Source organism: Rhinatrema bivittatum, chromosome 8 (assembly GCF_901001135.1).
Source record: "Rhinatrema bivittatum chromosome 8, aRhiBiv1.1, whole genome shotgun sequence".
NCBI lineage: Eukaryota > Metazoa > Chordata > Amphibia > Gymnophiona > Rhinatrematidae > Rhinatrema > Rhinatrema bivittatum.
The window spans coordinates 89185497-89205996 of NC_042622.1; the positions used below are offsets into that span (position 1 = coordinate 89185497).

At 44.8% G+C, this 20500-nt stretch overlaps 1 protein-coding gene across 3 annotated transcripts in view; it reads right to left on the bottom strand.

Moving 5' to 3' along the window:
* CCDC180 (coiled-coil domain containing 180) overlaps positions 1–20500 on the bottom strand; it is a 597826-nt gene that overhangs the window by 20385 nt on the left and 556941 nt on the right. For all 3 annotated transcript variants that reach the window (XM_029611950.1, XM_029611952.1, XM_029611951.1), the window contains one exon: positions 7369–7513. The gene's annotated coding sequence lies outside the window, so the exon portion shown is untranslated. The remainder of the gene's footprint in view (positions 1–7368; positions 7514–20500) is intronic.

A 20500-nucleotide genomic window follows, 5' to 3' on the forward strand; every position in this document is an offset into this window, starting at 1 on the left:
CCAGACATGTGCTGGGGGGAGAGAGATGAGTGAGTGGGGGGCAAACGTGCTGGGGGGACAGACATGTGCTTGAGGGGGAGAGATATGAGTGTGTGGGGGCCAGACATGTGCTGGGGGGAGGAGAGAGATGAGTGTGTGGGGGACAGACAATTTGTCTTATTGTTTCTCATAAATTATAACAATAACATGAATCTTGGAATATATATTTTTAATATAAATTTAAGGTTTTCATGAGATAGGTTGTATTGTGAAACATTTTATTTATGTATATATTTAAGGAAACATACATAAATTGTCGAAATATGTTTCGTTCGTTTAACCTTTAACCTCTGGTTTACTAGTAGACTGAATTACCGTGTCGTGAAATTATGTTTGTCTAAAAAGTGTGTCATCAACATGAAAAGTTTGGAAAGCTCTGGTCTAGCCTGACACCGTGGTCCCTCACGGAACTGCCCCCCATGGGTGTGGTCAGCTGCCATAGTGTCCAAGGATCCACCCAAACATCAATAACCATAACACCTATATACCAGTCTTCATATATGTAGAAACCTTCTTTGCCTGTAAGAAAGTGTATTTACAATGCCCTCGGAATAACCCCTCTTAGCTAAATGTACTGTTGCGAACGCGGGGGTGCAGTCACTTGCTCTAGAGGGATGTGAACCCTTGGAATACGACACAGCTCAGGAAGGAGCCCCAAAACACAGAGAGTGTCCAAGTATGGGCAGGAGCTGGAACAAGGCTGAACCAGGATCAAGACGTGGAACATCGAGAAACTGGAACAAGGCAGGCTCAGACCTTCACTGGACCTGCACACACAAGTGAGAACCAGCAATGCAATGCGGGTCTCAAGAGTAGCCCTCCGGCCACTCAGTAGCCCTTCAGGACCTGCTGCTTGGGATCGACGTGAGGCCAAACAGAGGCTGAGGGCAGGAACGTAACGAGACATAGAACTGAGGCCCTGGAAGACTCAGACTCGAGGAACTTGGAAAACTCAGACGAGGACTCGAGGAACTTGGAAGACTCAAACGAGGATTCGGGATTCAGGCACTAGCACAGGGTGAGTACTGCACCGCAGCGCACCCTACACAGCTGCCCATGGCTGGTCATGGATCACACCGGAAGCGAAGCAGACTCCAGATGAGAGGATGAAGACTTGAAGCTGGAAAACATGATGAAGATTCAGGAGATGCCTGCACCGAGGCGCACTCTACACAGCCGTCTGTGGCTGGTCATGGACCACGCTGAAGTGGAGCAGGCTCTGGCTTGAGTCTAGGGCATGGACGGAAGCAGGAACAAGGAACTCCGAAGACCGGGAACAGGATTCAAAGATTCAAGACTCAGGATTCAGGAACAGACCTCGGCGTTAAAAGCAAGGGCCTTCTGGAGACTTGCGCTGCAAACATGATGACAGGCCTTGTGCCACGAAGCACCCTACACAGCCCTCCATGGTCTGGTCACGGACCATGACTGTGACATGCCAGGAAAGGTGGACGAACAAGAAACCTGGAAGCAGGATGAAGAGCCAGAGATGGGAACATCAGGACCAGGACTGGAAGAGCAGGAACATGGAATGCCAGAAACATGGAACATCAGGAACACGGAACAGGCGATGAAGGAGCTCTGACCAGGAATAAGACCAGGAACATCCACAGAATATCCAATGAAGAGTCATCTAGAAGATCTGATGTGAAGGCCCCAAATGTTATGATTTTGAGGTATTGGAGTGGATTCTTGGGTACTGCAGTGATGGCCACTCCCACGGGGAGGAGCTACGTGAGGAACTGCAGTACTAGGCTAGACTCTATACACGCAGATACAGAGAATTTGTATTTATTATACAGCTTGGTGATACTGCCCAGGGGGAGACAGCAGTGAGGTAACTCAGTAGAAGAGTCCAGGGGTCCTCAGCAGAGGAGACCAGTCCCATGTTTGAGTAGATAGTTGGCAGCACAGGGTAGTAGAGGAAGTCCTGGATGTAGACTCCCAGCGCTGAAGCTGAAGGTGAGACAGACTGACAAGGTTAGTTACTCACTGAAGTAGATAGCTGTATTGATGAAGATCCTGGCAGGCAGAAGTAGTTGAATTGTAGGCACCAAGGTAGGGAGAGCAGGCCCTCGAGGAGCGAGTACCCAATATCCCAGATAGGTACCTGAAAGAAAGCATAAGGGCCCCCGAGGTGCGGGTACCCAGATTAGTGATGAATTACCCCGAAGGGCAGAGAGAGCTTCCAGCGGCAGCAAGGAAGTGGCAGAGCAGCTTAGACCAGACAAGTCCAATCCTTGCTAACTCAGTTTGTTAGCAAACGAAGGGCAGGCTAAATACCAGGATGTCGTGACGTCACTCGAAGGGGACGCCCCCGAGGTTCCCGCCATGACGTGAATAAAGACATGGGTGGCATGTGCACGCCCACCCTAGGAGGCCCTCAGGAGCAACATGGCGAACACCGTCGCCGTTGCTGTTCCGGGGATGCTGGAGAGAGCGGCATAAAGATGCGACAGCAGCCATCTTCTCAAGGCTTGAGGAGAGAGATGGAAGAAAGGTGAGGCACAGAGGTTGAAGCCGTCTGAGACCGACGGACGCAACACCGAGGAGAACAAGAAGAGCACTTTTATAGGGCTGGTGACGGAACTGGTTGATGACATCATCTGTTGGGGCTGTGGGGCTTTTCCCCCCTGTGACCCTTTAAATATAGTGCTGAGGCGTGCGTGTGCGCCTATGCAGAAGCCCAGGGACAAGAGAGGCTGCATCAGTGGCGTCCCTGCCACAAGGAGAAACATCGGTGGCACTCAGAGAGGACCAATGGTGGCGGCTTCCCAGCCGCAAGAAAAGGAGGAATCAGCGGCAGCCTCCCTGCTGCAGACAGCGGCGATGGTGGTGACTTCTTGCTGCAAAGAGAGGCGTCCCGGCAGTGGCTCCATGCCGCAAAGAGAAGTCAGTGGCGGCCCTTCCTGCCACGGACAGTGGCGTCAGAAGCAGCTCCTCAGCCGTGGGGAGAAGGCGGCAGCAGCGGTCCGGGATGGCATAGGCCGTGTCATGCCAGGGAGCGGTGGCATCGGCCCGGATGGTAAGTGAGGCTGCTCGCGGTTGGGACCCGTGAGCAGTGAAGCGCAACATGTACCCTCTTAAGGGCCAAGCTGTAAGACAGAACCAAGCTGGATCTTCATGAAACACCAGACCCCGTGACAGAGGAAACACCGCTAGATCCACTTGTAACATAAGAACATAAGAAATTGCCATGCTGGGTCAGACCAAGGGCCCATCAAGCCCAGCATCCTGTTTCCAACAGAGGCCAAACCAGGCCACAAGAACCTGGCAATTACCCAAACACTAAGAAGATCCCATGCTACTGATGCAATTAATAGCAGGGCTATTCCCTAAGTCAACATGAACTTATCCAAACTTTTTTGAACCCAGCTACTCTAACTGCACTAACCACATCCTCTGGCAACAAATTCCAGAGCTTTATTGTGCGTTGAGTGAAAAAGAATTTTCTCTGATTAGTCTTAAATGTGCTACTTGCTAACTTCATGGAATGCCCCCTAGTCCTTCTATTATTCGAAAGTGTAAATAACCGAGTCACATCTACTCGTTCAAGACTTCTCATGATCTTAAAGACCTCTATCATATCCCGCCTCAGCTGTCTCTTCTCCAAGCTGAACAGCCCTAACCTCTTCAGCCTTTCCTCATAGGGGAGCTGTTCCATCCCCTTTATCATTTTGGTTGCCCTTCTCTGTACCTTCTTCATCGAAACTATATGTTTTTTGAGATGCGGCGACCAGAATTGTACACAGTATTCAAGGTGCAGTCTCACCATGGAGCGATATAGAGGTATTATGACATTTTCTGTTTTATTAACCATTCCCTTCCTAATAATTCCTAACATTCTGTTTGCTTTTTTGACTGCTGCAGCACACTGAGCCGACGATTTTAAAGTATTATCCACTATGATGCCTAGATCTTTTTCCTGGGTGGTAGCTCCTAATATGGAACCTAACATCTTGTAACTACAGCAAGGGTTATTTTTCCTTATATGCAATACCTTGCACTTGTCCACATTAAATTTCATCTGCCATTTGGATGCCCAATCTTCCAGTCTTGTAAGGTCCTCCTGTAATGTATCACAGTCTGCTTGGGATTTAATTACTCTGAATAATTTTGTATCATCCACAAATTTGATAACCTCACTCATCGTATTCCTTTCCAGATCATTTATATATATTTATATATATATATATATTGAAAAGCACCGGTCCAAGTACAGATCCCTGAGGCACTTCACTGTGAAAATTGACCATTTAATCCTATTCTCTGTTTCTTGTCTTTTAACCAGTTTGTAATCCATGAAATAACATCGCCTCCTATCCCATGACTTTTTAGTTTTCGTAGAAGCCTCTCATGAGGGACTTTGTCAAACGCCTTCTGAAAATCCAAATACACTACATCTACCAGTTCACCTTTATCCACATATTTATTAACCCCTTCAAAAAAATGAAGCAGATTTGTTAGGCAAGACTTCCCTTGGGTAAATCCATGTTGACTGTGTTCCATTAAACCATATCTTTCTATATGCTCTATGATTTTGATCTTGAGAATAGTTTCCACTATTTTTCCTGGCACTGAAGTCAGGCTCACTGGTCTTTAGTTACCCGGATCGCCCCTGGAGCCTTTTTAAAATATTGGGGTTACATTGGCCACCCTCCAGTCTTCAGGTACAATGGATGATTTTAATGATAGGTTACAAATTTTAACTAATAGATCAGAAATTTCATTTTTTAGTTCCTTCAGAACCCTAGGATGCATACCATCAGGTCCAGATAATTTGCTACTCTTTAGTTTATCAATCTGGCCTACTACATTTTCCAACTTCACAGTGATTTCGTTCAGTTCGTCTGACTCATCATCCCTGAAAACCATCTCCGGAACTGGTATCTCCCCAACATCTTCATTAGTAAACACTGAAGCAAAGAATTCATTTAGTCTTTCTGCAATGACCTTATCTTCCCTAAGAGCCCCTTTAACCCCTCGGTCATCTAATGGTCCAACCAACTCCCTCACAGGTTTCTTGCTTCGGATATATTTAAAAAAGTTTTTATTATGAGTTTTTGCCTCTATTGCCAACTTCATTTCAAATTCCCTCTTCGCCTGTCTTATCAATGTTTTACACTTAACTTGACAATACTTATGTTTTATCCTATTTTCTTCAGATGGATCCTTCTTCTAATTTTTGAAGGATGTTTTTTTGGATAAAATAGCTTCTTTCACCTCACCTTTTAACCATGACGGTAATCGTTTTGCCTTCTTTCCACCTTTCTTAATGTGTGGAATACATATGGACTGCACCTCTAGGATTGTATTATTAAACAATGTCCAAGCCTTTTGAACACTTTTAACCTTTGCAGCTGCACCTTTCAGTTTTTTTCTAACTATTTTCCTCATTTTATCAAAGTTTCCCTTTTGAAAGTTTAGTGTTAGAGCTGCAGATTTACTTATTGTCCCCCTTCCAGTTATTAGTTTAAATTTGATCATGTTATGATCACTGTTGCCATCCGCATTAGATCTGCATATCACAGACATCTTGGTTAATTTAGAGCAAACATGAAGCCTCAATGTTCAAATATTCTCTACATAACCTGCCCACTAAGGACCAAGGTGAAAAAAAAACAGTCATTTCTGAATCAGGATATCTGTCTCCATCTGTTGGCGAGAGAACATAACCCATGCATCTGGACTGATCTGGCTGGATGAAGAGGAACCACAAATTACAAATTTACAGAAAACCTGAAATGGAAAACCCAAGAAGACAAGACACTGTGCAAAGCTGGAAAACTAAAAACAGAAATACATTTCCTCTCATTCTTACGCCAAGCCCCCATCGTTATTCTTGTGGGGAATGGATGGTGTTATCTGGGGGTTGCTAAGTTCCTATTAATGTTCTTATGGAGAATGGGGGCTCTTTTGCTGCATAACACTCACCCTCAGCACCCATAAGAACAATGATGGAGGCTCAGTGCCCCCAAAATAACACCTCCTACCCAACCCCATTTTATTTGCTCTCTCTACCCCAGCACCAGCATCTTCCAATCCCTCTCTTTTTCCCCATGCCTGGCAGTTTACCCTCTTCCCTCTCTTTCTCTACCCCCACCCCACCAGAAAAACAAGGATGGGGAAAGGAAAGGCTATGAGGACCAGGGATGGGGGGAGAAGAGGGGTAGAAAACCAAGGAGGGGAAGAGAGGACTGGGATAAGGAAGTGGAGAAAAGAGAGAATATGAGATAAGGAAAAGGAAGGAAGAGAAGTTTCTGGGTTCAAGGAGACATCCTGATTGTGGGAAGGAAGGAAGGTGTTCCTATCCTCTACTCTGCCCTACTCCATTTCCATTACCTTTCTAACCTCCTCTATGCCCACCAGTGTGCAAGCCTGCCTTTCATCAGTCATTTCCCCCACCCGACTTGTCTTGCCACCCCAGCAGCCTGTCTTTAACCAACAGTTTCCTCCTCATCAGCCTGGCCTTTCTCAGCTTGCAAGCTAGTTCCCCATCTCTCGGCCCACCACAACAAGCCAGCCAGCCTCTAGCCTTGATCCCCTCCCACAGTCAACCAGCCAACCTCAGACTCTCCTCAGCCAGCCTAGAACCCCCTAAGCCAGCTTTGGACCCTCTCAGCCCCCAGTCAGCCTCAGGCTGCCCAGCCAGCCTTGGATCTCCCCCCAGCCCCAGACAAACAAGGATCACTACCCCAGCCTCAAACCTCCAGCTAGTACTGGACACCCCTAGCTCCCAGCCAACTTCGGATCCCTACCCCTCAGCTTCAGATCTTCAGCCAGCTCTGGACCTCCCTAACTTGCAGTCATCCTTGGACTCCTAGCCCCCAGCCTTGAAACTGCCAGCCCATTGTCACTTATCCTGCATCCTCCTGTAGCCATGGCAGGGTTCTGTGAATTTAAACTTTGCAGATGCCTGTATTCTCACATAGAGTTTCATGAGATTCAGCACAAAAATACAGGCATCCGCATGGCTCAAACTGGTATTGCCTTGTGATGCCTGCCTAACTACTTCTAGACAGAGTGGCTATAAGTTGATGGGCCAGGGCCTGAGTGGCCTACCCTATTCTGACTCCTATGATTTTGGGGTTGTAGTCCTAAGACACAGAACTATAAAACAGAAAGAAGAATATGTTATGGAAGTCTGATCACCCTCTTCTATTACCGACCATTCCCAACAATCATGATTTTTAAAGGATGCTAAATCACAGAATCTCTACTGATGCATTGCTAATTTAGTCAAGATTCTGTAGACAGAGTTGAGTGATGTAGAATAACATTCTCTGACTCACTCTCAATGTATGCAGAGCAATCTCCTCCAGAACTTACCATATAAGCAGCATCCCTGGCTTCTACAGTAGAGATGTGGCCCAGGGTGGTTTTTGCTGTGGTCACTGTAGCAGTTTGTTCAGGAGTGGTATCTTTCTTTTTGGCTGTGTGTATAAGTCCAATCCTGGAAAGTCCTGGCCATTTCCTCAGAAAACAAACAAACAATGTAAGTTTTTGCTTAACTGTTAGGTAATGTTTGATTGGCAGGAACATGAATGGCTCTAGTGCTGGGGTGGCCAACTCTGGTCTTCAAGAGCCAAAAATAGACCAGATTCTCAGGATATACATATTGAATATGCATTAGATAGATTTGCATATAATGGAGGCAATGCATGCAAATGTCTCTCATGCATATTCATTGTGGATATTCTGAAAACCTGGCCTATCAGTGGCTCTCAAGGACCAGAGTTAGCCATCCCTGCTCTAGTGGTTAGAACAATGGGCTAGGAAACAAGAAACCTTGGTAGAGATAGGAAAATTTGTTCTTACCTGCTAATTTTTATTCCTGTAGTACCACAGATCAGTCCAGACTCCTGGATTTTGCATCCCTGCCAGCAGATGGAGACAGAGAAAGTTTCATTGACACTGCCAAATAACCTAGTGTGCCACCTGCAGTCCCTCAGTATTGACCTGTACCCAAATCAAGATGATAACCACACTAAAAAACTTCACCAGCAATCTCCCCGAAAGAACAGGAGGATGGCAACACCAGATTTACTGGAAACTGAGTCCCAGAACTTAGAGTAAATAAACAGCATGTAGAAACACTAACAACTCTGCATTACATACAAACCATCATAATGAGCAGCAGACTCTCCCATCCTCGATGGACAGGATTCTGGACTGATCTGTGGAACTACAGGGACAAAAATTACCAGGTAAGAACCAATTTTCCTTTCCAGTGCATGCCAGATCAGTCCAGACTCCTGGGATGTACCTAAGCACCCGTAAACTGGGTGGGACCTGGAGAGTCCCGCTTGCAGAACACTCTTACCAAAGCCCATGGAAGCTGGTGTCCCGAAATCCAATCGATATTATCTGGCAAAAGTGTGCAGCGACTACCAAGTAGTCACCCTACAAATCTCCTGTGGAAATACCTGCTAGGCTTCGGGCCAAAAGATTGCTTGAGCATGCACTGCGTGGGCCCTTCAGAACCGGTTGATGTTTAGATTGCCTCTTTAAGCCAATGCATAAATGTATCCTTAGAAGCCTGACACTCCCTCTGTGGACCATTCCACAGAAGAAAAATATGATTTGATCTACAAAGCTCATTAATATCTTCCAGATACCTCAATAATGAATGTCTCCCATCCAAGATCCTAAGGTCTCTTGTATGAGATGCAGAGAAATCAAATCTAAAAAGAAAGTTCCACAGTCTGATAAAGATGGGATGCCAAAACCACCTTAGGCAGAAAAGAGGGCACTGTGCGTAACGACACTCCCAATTCTGATTCTGCAAAAACGGATCTCGGTACGACAAAATCCTAGTGACTGAACAAAATGTCATCAGGAAAACCACCATAAGAGTCAAGTCCTTGAAGGGTGCCCTCCTTAGTGGTCTGAAGAGAGCTTCACACAATCCTCCAAGCACCAGATTAAGGTTCTAAGCCTTCTCCATTGGATGCAAATTCTTTGCCCCCCCCCCCCCCCCCCCCCGAAGAAAAGGTATGACATCTGGATATGCGGACAGAGAATAACTCTGTACCATGCTTTGGAGACAGCTCAAAGTTGCTACCTGCACCCTCAAAGAGAAAAAGGCCAGACCCCTTCCCAAAACTTCTAGAAGCAAGTCAAAATATGTGATACTGTAGCTTGAATAGGGTTGATAGAGTTATGACGAAGATTTATCCATTACTGGAAGAAACTGGCACATATACTAAAGATGTGGAAGTTCGCCTGGCCTGCAACTAGGTGGTAATAATTGCTTTGGAATATCCTTTATGCCACAGCCGTCACCTCTCATAAGCCAGGCTATGACACAAAAGTGAGTCACCTGGTCTGTAAATATTGAGCCCTGGCGCAAAGGATTCGACAGATGGGCGCACTCCAGATGGGTGAACCTCAGTAGTCCACCCTCGGCCATGCTGACCAGATCCGTGAACCATAGATGACGCGGCCACTCCAGTGCCACCAAACCATGTCGCCTGGATAGTTTTCCATACAGAAAAATGCCTCAAGGCCATGGCAGAACAAGTCTCAAAAGAATGCCTGAGGTCATGGTAGAACCAGAGTATCAATGCTTTCTGCTCCGAGTTCTCTGCAATGGTTGTAAAAATGAGATGGCTTGGCACTCTATGTGGTCTCCATTAATTCCCTATGAGTATAATTTCATCTATGGTGAATGAGAAAATCCTCCTGAAAATTATTCATCCCGGCTATTTGAGACGCCGCTATCCGCTCCAGGTACTGCTCTGCCTAAAGGATAAACTCCTGGGCCTCATGAGCTACAACCAGACTCTTGATTCCTCCCTGTCAATTGAACTAGGCCACCGTCGCCGCATTGCCCTATAGGATCCACACTGGATGGCTGTGTAACTGTGGCAAAAAGGCAAGCAAAGCACATCATCCCACTCTCTTCTCTAAGTGATTGATAGAGCATGAAACCACTTTCTTTGATCACTGCGCTAACTGATCCTGACACATAGCTCCCCAGGCTGAAAGGCTGGCATTGATGGTAAGTATCATCCAATCCAGATCTTCCAGATTGCTCCAAATAAACTGCCACAAAAGGCTGTCCCTGCCTTTCCCCTCGAGCGGAAGGGGAAGATAAAACTCCCTTGATAACAGAGTCTACCAGGAGAGAAGAGCTCCCTATAAAGACCGCATATACGCAAACGCGTATGCATGATCGTCCAAGGCACCAGCTCCAATGTCAACGCCATTAAGCCAAGGCACCAGTTTCAATGTCGATGCCATATAGCTGAGGACATGCAACTAGTCCCAGACCTCCATTCTTGAAGCTATAGAGCCCAGGACTTGCAAATAGTCCTAGACCTTGGACATCAAAACCCCCAACAGATAAGGTTCTGTTGAATCCAGAGACACCAAAAAACTCCTCCTTGTGATCTGCTGCTATGACCGGTACTCTGGAATTTAGCACCACTGGAAATCTGGTTGAAGAGAAATTATTTAACATTTAGAAAGAAGTAAAGGCATGGCTGTTTTAAACTGTAAAAGCAAAACGGTTTTAAAACGACAAATTTTTTAAAAGAATATTTTAATATTTTTATATGATTGATTGCATATCGATTTTTATTAGGTTTTACATTGCTCTGACCATTTTTTATGTTGTGTTTTATAGAAGAGCTGATAAACAAATAAACAAATAAAAAAACAAATAAATAAATAAGGTCTTTATCAGGATAGGAAATAATTGCCCTCCAAAGCAACAACAGAGATACAGTGGCACAAGCTGTCTTGTTTGACGATTGAAGTTTCAAGGAGCAATCTTGTAAGCTTAGTGGACTGGACAAGCAAATGCAAGGAAAAATCCTGTAAGCCTCGTGGATCAGGCAAGCAAATTCTAAGGCACAGCCCTTCCAGAGGACTGCTAGTACCCACAAGTCTGTTGTTTATTTTGTCCTTTGTACCAACCAGAGGTCAGCCGCACCCCTACTAGACCTAGGTAAGATGCGACCCTCCACAGTTTCTTGTGTGGACCTTTCACCTTAGAACCCCCTCATAGGAGGTTTCCCCAGATGGTCTTATACAATCCTAGAAAGGATTGTGCCTCACCAGAATTGTATCTCTGGGAGGAATAGCCCCTCTTCACAAGACCTCCCAGTAAGGGCTTTACCCATTCTCAGTCTTGCTATCAAATATCAGATCTGCCTCCCTGTCAGAGCTCTCATGTGAAACCTTGATTCCGAGCCCCCAAAGGACATGCGGAATCAAGGTCCAGATCAAACATCTGGAAACCTGAATGTTAACCAGAATCTTAAATTGTCACCAAAAACACAGCCTGAACTCAACAGAAAAGCTGCCCCCTTTTTGAGACCAGAGTTCCCTCAAGCCATTGCACCACCAAGCACATCTCAGAGAGCAAAAAATAGCATTTGCCATGCCCACCAGGGCATGGAACCTATCAGCCTTGTCCCTTTGGTTGAGAGAGAAGTACCCCCAAAGTCCTGCAGGAATCATCATCCCGCTCTACCAGGGGATTCACCCCCTAAAAAGGGCACTAAGCATTCTAGAGAATAGGGTGTACAGTAGAAATACTTTAATAGAAGGGAACTAATACAGCACAGATCCAGGAGAAGGGGTCCATCAAAGCCCTGCCCCCTTAAAATTTCCCTTGGAAATAGCCTGCTGTGCCCTATTTCCTTCACTCCTGTTGGAGGAGATCCGTAGGATTTGCTTTTTGTCCAAGACATTAAAATGGCTGCCGGATCACTGCCTGCCAGACCACTGCCCTGAACTTTACCAGAAAAGAGAGACTCAGAAAAACAAATTTGCCTCCTCCAGCCTGTGGTGGCTGGGATTGAACTATCTTCCTCCCGCAGACTAATACCAGAGATGCTAAACCTGCTCCACAGATCCTGCCTTCCTTCTTGCATCGGGTGCCTCTGTTATGGCCCCGTGGAATTCTCCCCCCTCCCACTTCCTATGGGAGCACTACCCCCCCGAGCCATGACCATAATAGGGAAAAATCCTTCAACAGCACCCCTGGATTTTGCCTCACTTAGTGATTATCATGTTGCTTGCCAATTTAAAAGCATGCATTGAGAGCTCCCGCTCGCCTTGATGACGCTGGCCTTCTCTCTCTGATCACTTTTGCTCTGAAGCACACTGATACTGCAATTATCCAGCCTGCGCTTAGCGCTATTGACTGTCATGGTGCCATTGGCTCCCCTTCCCATCATCAGCAGGAACGTGCACAACCATGGCCCAAACACTTTGCCCGCGCTAAATGAGAATGCTTTGTTCGCCATTGGTGAACTAGCCCTCCCAAACTTGTCCTCTTGCTCTCAAAAGGATCTAGCAAAATGGCGATAAAATATGAATCTGCGTGGCGATCTCATGTTCCTGCCATCAGCAGGATTGAATACAGTGGCCCTCTTTTCTCTTCTCTTTTTTTTTTGCAATTAAAACAATTTGTTTGGACTGAGTGAGTCCACCATGAAGGACCCTTAGTGCCTGCTGACCACGGAAACATGCAACCCGGCATTACCGGATAAACAGCAAGACTCAACCCCCAGAAGTCACATAGTTGCTAGTTGCGAACTCCACTTTCCTGCTGACCACACCGCCCGTTTTGGTAGGAGAGGCTGCCTCTACATTCCCTGGCTTCACTTCCTCTATTTCATATCTCTCTCTCTCTCTCTATATATATATATATACCTATTTATCTATGTACATATATTTTTTTTTTTAAAGAAAGAAATTACTTCTTTTCCAGGAGCCCACAGCCAAGTGGGGAGAGGGAGAGAGGTATGAAGGATCTGGCACCACCAGATTTCAGCGCTTTCTCAGGGCAGAAACATACCAAGGGTCACCAACTCCCAGCTTGCTCACCTGAACCAGGAGGAATGGCCCTACCAGGACCTAACAATCTCCTGAGAGGACATTCCAAATGTCTATCTTCTTCTTCTTTCTTCCTCTTTCTTCCTCTTTTTTTTTTTTTACACTCCAGACTGAAGGTTTTATACCATCTACCATCTGCTGGAGACAGAGAAATAATGAGGACTGCAGGTGGCACATTAGCTTAAGTAGCAGTGTCAGTAAAACTTTCTCTGCCTCCATCTGCTGGCAGGGATGCAAAACCCAGGGCTATGGACTGATCTGGGTACATACTGGAACCTGTTTCTGTCATTTACTGTGATCTTGGCCAAGCCATTTAATCTCCCACTGCTTCAGGTACTCACTTGGGACATGATGTAATAAAGTGTGCTCAGTAGAGTGCACAGTTTTACCCGCAGTTGTGTGCACATGTTTTGTGCACAAATGTCTCTTCAGCAAGGAGTTCTGAACACAAAAAATGTGTGTGTAAAACTGTACATTCTCTTTAGCACCCTCCCACGGAAATCCCATGCTAATGAAGGCATTAACTATTACTCCCCCAATGCAGAGAAGTGCGCTGGCTTAACTCAGGTTTTCTTAGTGCTGAAAAGTTTACTCCTGATCAGAGATGGAGTAAAGTTTCCATTGCTAGTTTCAGTTTATAGGCAAAAGCAGGAGTTCTGGTGCCAGGACCTATACTCAGGAGTTTCGCAAAGAAAACATGCTTTGCACACACAAAGCATGTTTTCTGTGGAAAAATATGATTTATGTGTTCAGAGGAGAAATTACTACTTACTTCATAATTTCTTTCCTCTAATGGGGGCAGGTCAATCCCCACCAATGGGTTATGCACCTCTGTCAGCTGACATCACAGATATATAGTTCCGCCTCGACATAATCCAGCCAGTATTCTGTGGAAAAGCCATACTGTGGCTATACTTGAACATTATCATTAAGAGTCAACCACTCATGCTTCTAACCCAACAGGAACACTGAGCCCAGACAAAAGAAGAACATATACACATATACACATATACACTAAATTAAGGGCTAGAAAAGCCACTTACCAGTCTTCAATGCAGAACAGGAATCACATAAGACTAAAATCCTTATTAACTCAAGAACACTTTCGTACAGTACTACAAGCACTAATAATTGCTAGCACGGATTACTGTAACACAATTTTCCTAGGATTACCATATACCACAATCAGGCCACTGCAAATACTACAGAACTCAGCTGCCAGAATACTTACTGGAAAAGGCAGAAGAGATCATATCACCCAAACACTTGCAGATTTACACTGGCTCCCAATACAACAAAGAGTCCAATTCAAAACACTATGCACAGTTCATAAACTAATAAATGACGAAAATGCCAACTGGCTTAACACTGCACTACGATTACATGTCCCCCAAAGAAATCTCAGATCGGCCAATAAAGCGCTGCTAACCATACCCTCAGTCAAAACAGCAAAGTTGACCCAAGTTAGAGAGAGAGCACTATCTTTGGCAGGACCATTATTATGGAACACATTACCACTTGAGCTAAGACTAATGAAAGAATTAAAACTCTTCAAAAAAAGCTTAAAAACTTGGCTCTTCAAAAAAGCATTTCACAGTAAGGTAACCGAATAACAACATATACATACAGCTGAAAGTCACCTATTAAAAAAGATTTAATTATTTTACTCATAATTAATTAATTGAAAACAGTCTTCACATATATGATTATCCCAGCAATCATATAAAGAGTAACTTCAACACACTTCTCATTTAAGAATATACTATTGAACTTTGTAACCGTAAAATATTGGCACCCTATGGATAACTTAGAAACCAAATCAAACCTATTTCGTGCCTATATGTAAACCGTTGTGATGGTACATTATTTATTTATTTATTTATGTATTTATTTAGGGCTTTTTTATACCGACACTCATGATACCAATCATATCGTATCGGTTTACAATAAACATCTGTGCAATAACATTAACATAAACGTGAACAATAGGCGAAGAGAGAAAAAGTGAATGAAAGTTACAATAAAACAGGGGCACTAGAACTGGGAGGAGGAAAAGCCAAAGTCATGGCTAACATAGAAATAAATAATATCTAGTCTCAGAAATAAATAATATCTAATCATTACTAAACGACGGTATAGAAAAGCGCCATTTTGAATACTGGCAGCCGATGGCCTGAGTGGCAAGTCTTGGGGGGGACTCCTGCCAAAAGTCCCTGGTGGTCTAGTGGGGGTCCGGAGCAATCTCCTGCACTCAGGCCATCGGCTGCCAGTATTCAAAATGGCGCGGATAGCTTTTGCCCTTACTATGTCACAGGTTCTACCGGAGCCATTGGTCGGCCTCTGTCACATGGTAGGAGCACAAGATGGCACCAGCTGTCCATTGCTCTTACCATGTGACAGGGGCTGACCAATGGCACCGGTAGCCCCGGTGACATCGTAAGGGCAAAGGGCCATCACACCATTTTGATTCGTAGCAGGCCCCACGGCACGGAGGGAGAGATCGCACACGGGACCCCGCTGGACCACCAGGGCTTTTAGTAAGTCTTGGGGAGGGATCAGGATGGTGGTGGTGGTGGTGGGGGGGGGGGGGGGGGGGTTGTAAGAAAGTAAAATTGAAGGGTTGGGGTGTTTTGTTTTTTATTAAAATAAATGTGCCCCTCCCCCCACACTAACTCGAAAAACAAATTTTCCCCGAAGCTCAGGAAAATCCGTTTCGTGGTTCAGGTCCCCCTAACCACTACGAATTAGGCAATTTCGTTGAAATTGCCTAATTTCTTAATTGCCTAATTTCGTTGAAATTGCCTAATTTGTGATAAACGAATGCACATCTCTAATGCTTGGAAAAGGTGTGCAAAGATGACTATGTCGCCGCTCAGCAAATCTTGGCAGGCAAAAACAAATACGCCTGAGCCTTCATTGAGTGTGGTCTAATCTGTTTTGTCAAAGCAACCTAAGCAGCCACAGAGGGGGCTATAATGACTATTTTAACCCAGCAGGCTATTGTTGCCCGTGTTGCCGGTGCTCCTTGTTTACTGCTACCATGGAGCACAAACAGGTGATCAGACTTCTGTACAGATTTAGTCACCTCCAATTATCGCAGCATATGACACTTGACGTTCAAGGAACGCAAAAGATGGTACTCACTTTCATCTCTGTCCCTGTCCAAGGTGGGCAGGGATATTAACTGATTCAAATGAAACTCCGAAATCACTTTTGACAAAAATGAGGGCATAGTCCGAAGCTGCACTGCTGCCGGAGTCATGGGCAGAAAAGGCTCACAGCAAGAAAGAGCCTGCAGCTTGGAGACCCGATCTGATAAACAGATTGCTACCAGAAAAAACTGTCTTCAAGGTAAGCAGTTGCAATGAAAGAGCACGCAGCGGCCAAAAGGTTGGACCTGCCAAGAACTCCAGGACCAAATTAAGTTCCCACAGAGACACTGGCAGCCGCAAAGAAGGGTGAAGGTGCTTAACTCACTTCAAGAAACAGAGTACATCGGGATGGGAAGACAAAGGAATGTCCATCTTGAGAGGCTGAGAACCTCACTGAGAACATGAGGCCTTGAAAACTCTCCAAGCTCTAACATAGGCTAGAGAAGTAGAAATTGTCCTGTCCCTAAGTAAGGTGGTAATCACAGCAGGCGAATAACCCCGCTTCAACAACTGAGCCCTTTCAATGGCGAAACCATAAGACAAAATTAACCCGGATCTGCCACAACAGATCCTTCCGAGACGGAAGCTTGAAGGGACTGCCCACCACCAGCCTCTGTAGAACAGCATACCATGGCCTCTGAGCCCAATCCGGAGCCACTAAAAGGAATTTTTTGGAAAGACTTGCAATCTACCACACAACCCTACCTATCAGAAGTCAGGATAGAAACACATATGGCATGGCCACTCCTGAATGAGAGCATCGATGCCCAGCACTTTTGTGTCCAGTCTGTGACTGAAAAAGTGTGTAACCTTAGTGTTGCTGAAGGTCGCCAACAGGTCTAAGTCTGGTAGGTCCCAATGGGCCACAAAGAGCTGAAAAGTTTCATCTGCCAGCTCTCATTCTCCTGGGACGAAGTTTCTCCTGCTGAGGAAGTCTGCTTTGATATTGTCCTTTCTGACAATGTGAGAGGAGGATATGCCTAGAGGATGTAGCTCCACCCACACCATGAGCACATCTATCTCCTCTGACACCTGCTGACTCTTGGTTCTACCCTGATGATTGATGGGGCCACCGTCATTGCATTGTCTGACATTATTCATACTGCAGCGCACTTCTCTACATTGGGGGGTAATAGTTAATGCCTTCATTAGCATGGGATTTCCATGTCAGGGTGCTAAAGAGAACGCACAGTTTTACACACACATTTTTTTTTTGTGTTCAAAACTCCTTGCATGCTAATCAAAGTTCCTGTGCCTCCAATCTGTTGATGTTCCACTGCTGTTCCTCTGCATTCCAGCAACTTTGTACCATCAACTCCTGACAGTAAGCCCCCCAGTCCAGAAGGCTCACATTTGACGTGAGAACTAACCAATCTGGCATCTCCAGGGAAACTCCCTTCCTGAGATGACCCGCCTGTAACCACCAGTTCAACTGAGACCTCACCTCCAATGGTAGGAACAGCCTCACTACATAGTTCTGTGACTGTGGGTTCCAGCAGGAAAGCAACGCATATTGAAGAGGTCATATATGTGCCCTTACCCAGGGAACTACTTCCAATGAGGCAGCCATCAACCCCAGGATCTGCAGATAAAACCACATGGTCAGGCGAACAATATTCATAAGGATTCAAACTCGAGTCATCCCCTTTGAATTTGAGTCTTTGGCAGGTGAACCCCGATTTACTCCAGAGTCTGAGTCGGCTGCAACTTGCTCTTGGCCAGATTCACTACTCAGCCTAGTTCCTGTTGTAATGAAACCACCTTGCAAGAAGTGCGAAGACTCTATTCCACGCTCTTGGCTTGAATCAACCAGTCGTCAAGATAAGGGTGAACCAGAATGCCGTCTTTGCATAGGGCCACCGCTATCGCCACCATGACCTTGGAAAAGATCCTGGGTGCAATGCCAGCCCGAAAGGCAAAGCCTGAAACTGGTAATGATGAACCAGAATGGCAAATCGAAGGAACCGTTGATTTTACTGGCAAATGGGAATATGCAGATATACTCCATCAGATCCAGAGACGTGAGGTATTCCCCTACTTAAACTGCCATTATGACAGATCACATTGTTTCCATTATGAAATGTATAACTCGCAAATGACGATTGACACTTTGAGATCCAGTATGGGACAAAAGGACCCTTCCTTCCTGGGCACGACAAAAATGAATGGAATAACGGCCCATATTTTGCTGTGATTCAGGAATAGGAATCACAGCTTTCAGATTAAAAAGCCTTTTTAATGTAGTTTCCACTTCTACGGGGAGTTGCATGGAGATATAAGAACGTAAGAACATGCCATACTGAGTCAGACCAAGGGTCCAACAAGCCCAGCATCCTGTTTCCAACATTAGCCAATCCAGGCCATAAGAACCTGGCAAGTACCCAAAAACTAAGTCTGTTCCATGTTACTGTTGCTAGTAATAGCACTGGCTATTTTCTAAGTCAACTTAATTAATAGCAGGTAATGGACTTCTCCTCCAAGAATTTATCCAATCCTTTTTTAAACACAGCTACACTAACTGCACTAACCACATCCTCTGGCAACAAATTCCAGAGTTTAATTGTGCGGTGAGTGAAAAATAACTTTCTCTGATTAGTTTTAAATGTGCCACATGCTAACTTCATGGAGTGCCCCCTAGTCTTTCTATTATCCGAAAGAGTAAATAACTGATTCACATTTACCCATTCTAGACCTCTCATGATTTTAAACACCTCTATCATATCCCCCCTCAGCCATCTCTTCTCCAAGCTGAAAATCCTAACCTCTTTAGTCTTTCCTCATAGGGGAGCTGTTCCATTCCCTTTATCATTTTGGTCGTCCTTCTCTGTACCTTCTCCATTGCAACCATATATTTTTTGAGATGTGGCGACAAGAATTGTACACAGTATTCAAGGTACGGTCTCACCATGGAGCAATACAGAGGCATTATAACATTTTCTGTTTTATTCACCATTCCCTTTCTAATAATTCCCATCCTGTTTGCTTTTTTGACTGCCGCAGCACACTGAACCGATAATTTCAATGTGTTATCTACTATGACGCCTAGCAGGGCCGGTGCAAGGGTATTAGACACCCTAGGCAAACCTTACAGTCTGGCGCCCCCTCCCCATAAACAATTTTAAATTATGCATTTATAACATATTGTACATGAAAAATGACATTCTGAGGTAAAATTAATATACAAGTTGTTGTGATAATTTCATGCACTGTTGTGATGCCAACAAGAAAACTTTGCATCTTGGAATTCATATGGCATCATAACTATTGTGATATATTTCGGCATGGTCTTCCCGTATCAACACAGTACTATTTGCCAACACTCAAAGAATAACAACCCCACCTATGAAAAAGAATACTACAAATATTACACCAGAATCTATAATATCAATACACCTCCTATCAGGAAAACAGAACAGGCCAAGCTACTACAGATCCCTACAGAGAAACCACATGCTAAAAGAAGGCTTCATCTCAGTCTTTGCATGCAGAACACAAACCCTCACCAAATACAGAATAAAGCCACATAAAGTATAAATAGAAATGTGCAGACAAAAACTGAACTGTAAAACGCATCACGCCAGACTCTGTACAGTGTAACACTGGAAAAACAAAAATTTCATCATTTATGAAACAAATCAATAAAATCAAGATATATAAATCATTAATCATAATTATAATATCGTACAAATAAAATAATTTCAAAACAGCTGATGAATAGAATATCCATTAATTAAAGACTCATGCAAATTTTGAAAGCTTTACCAAACACCGATAAAATATTTCAAACAGCAGGCACATCACATACTACCCAATAATTAAAATGGTAGTCAATCAAGAAAAATGAACTTAAAAAGCCACCTTTATTTACCCTCTCCTACTCCTACTCCTTGCAGGCCACACCAGAAGCAGCAATAGCTGCTGAAGCTGTCCTCACAGTCCTCTTCCTTAGGGACCACAACCAGTCTCTTTTCTCTCTCTCTCACACACACACACACACACACACCAATCACATCCTGAGGACCAGTTTCTGTCTCTCACACACCAAACATCTCCCCAACCAGTCTCTCTCTCTCTCTCACACACACACACACACAAGCACACACATACTAGTCATCTCCCTGATCACTTTCTCACACATACACATGTCACCTCTCTGGTCAGTCTCTCTCAATCACACAATGCTCTTGCTCTCTCTTACTTACACACAGGCTTTCAATCACACACATGCTCTCTCTATTTCACTTACACACAAGCTCTCAATCACACACATGTTCTATCTCACTTACAAACAGGTTCAATCACACACATGCCCTCTCTCACAGCCACAAGCCAGACAAAAACATGCTCCATCTCTCTCGCACACACACATTGACACACACAAGCACCCTCCCTGACTCACATATACACCACACACATACAGAAGCACCCTCCCTGTCTCACATACACAAACACCCTCC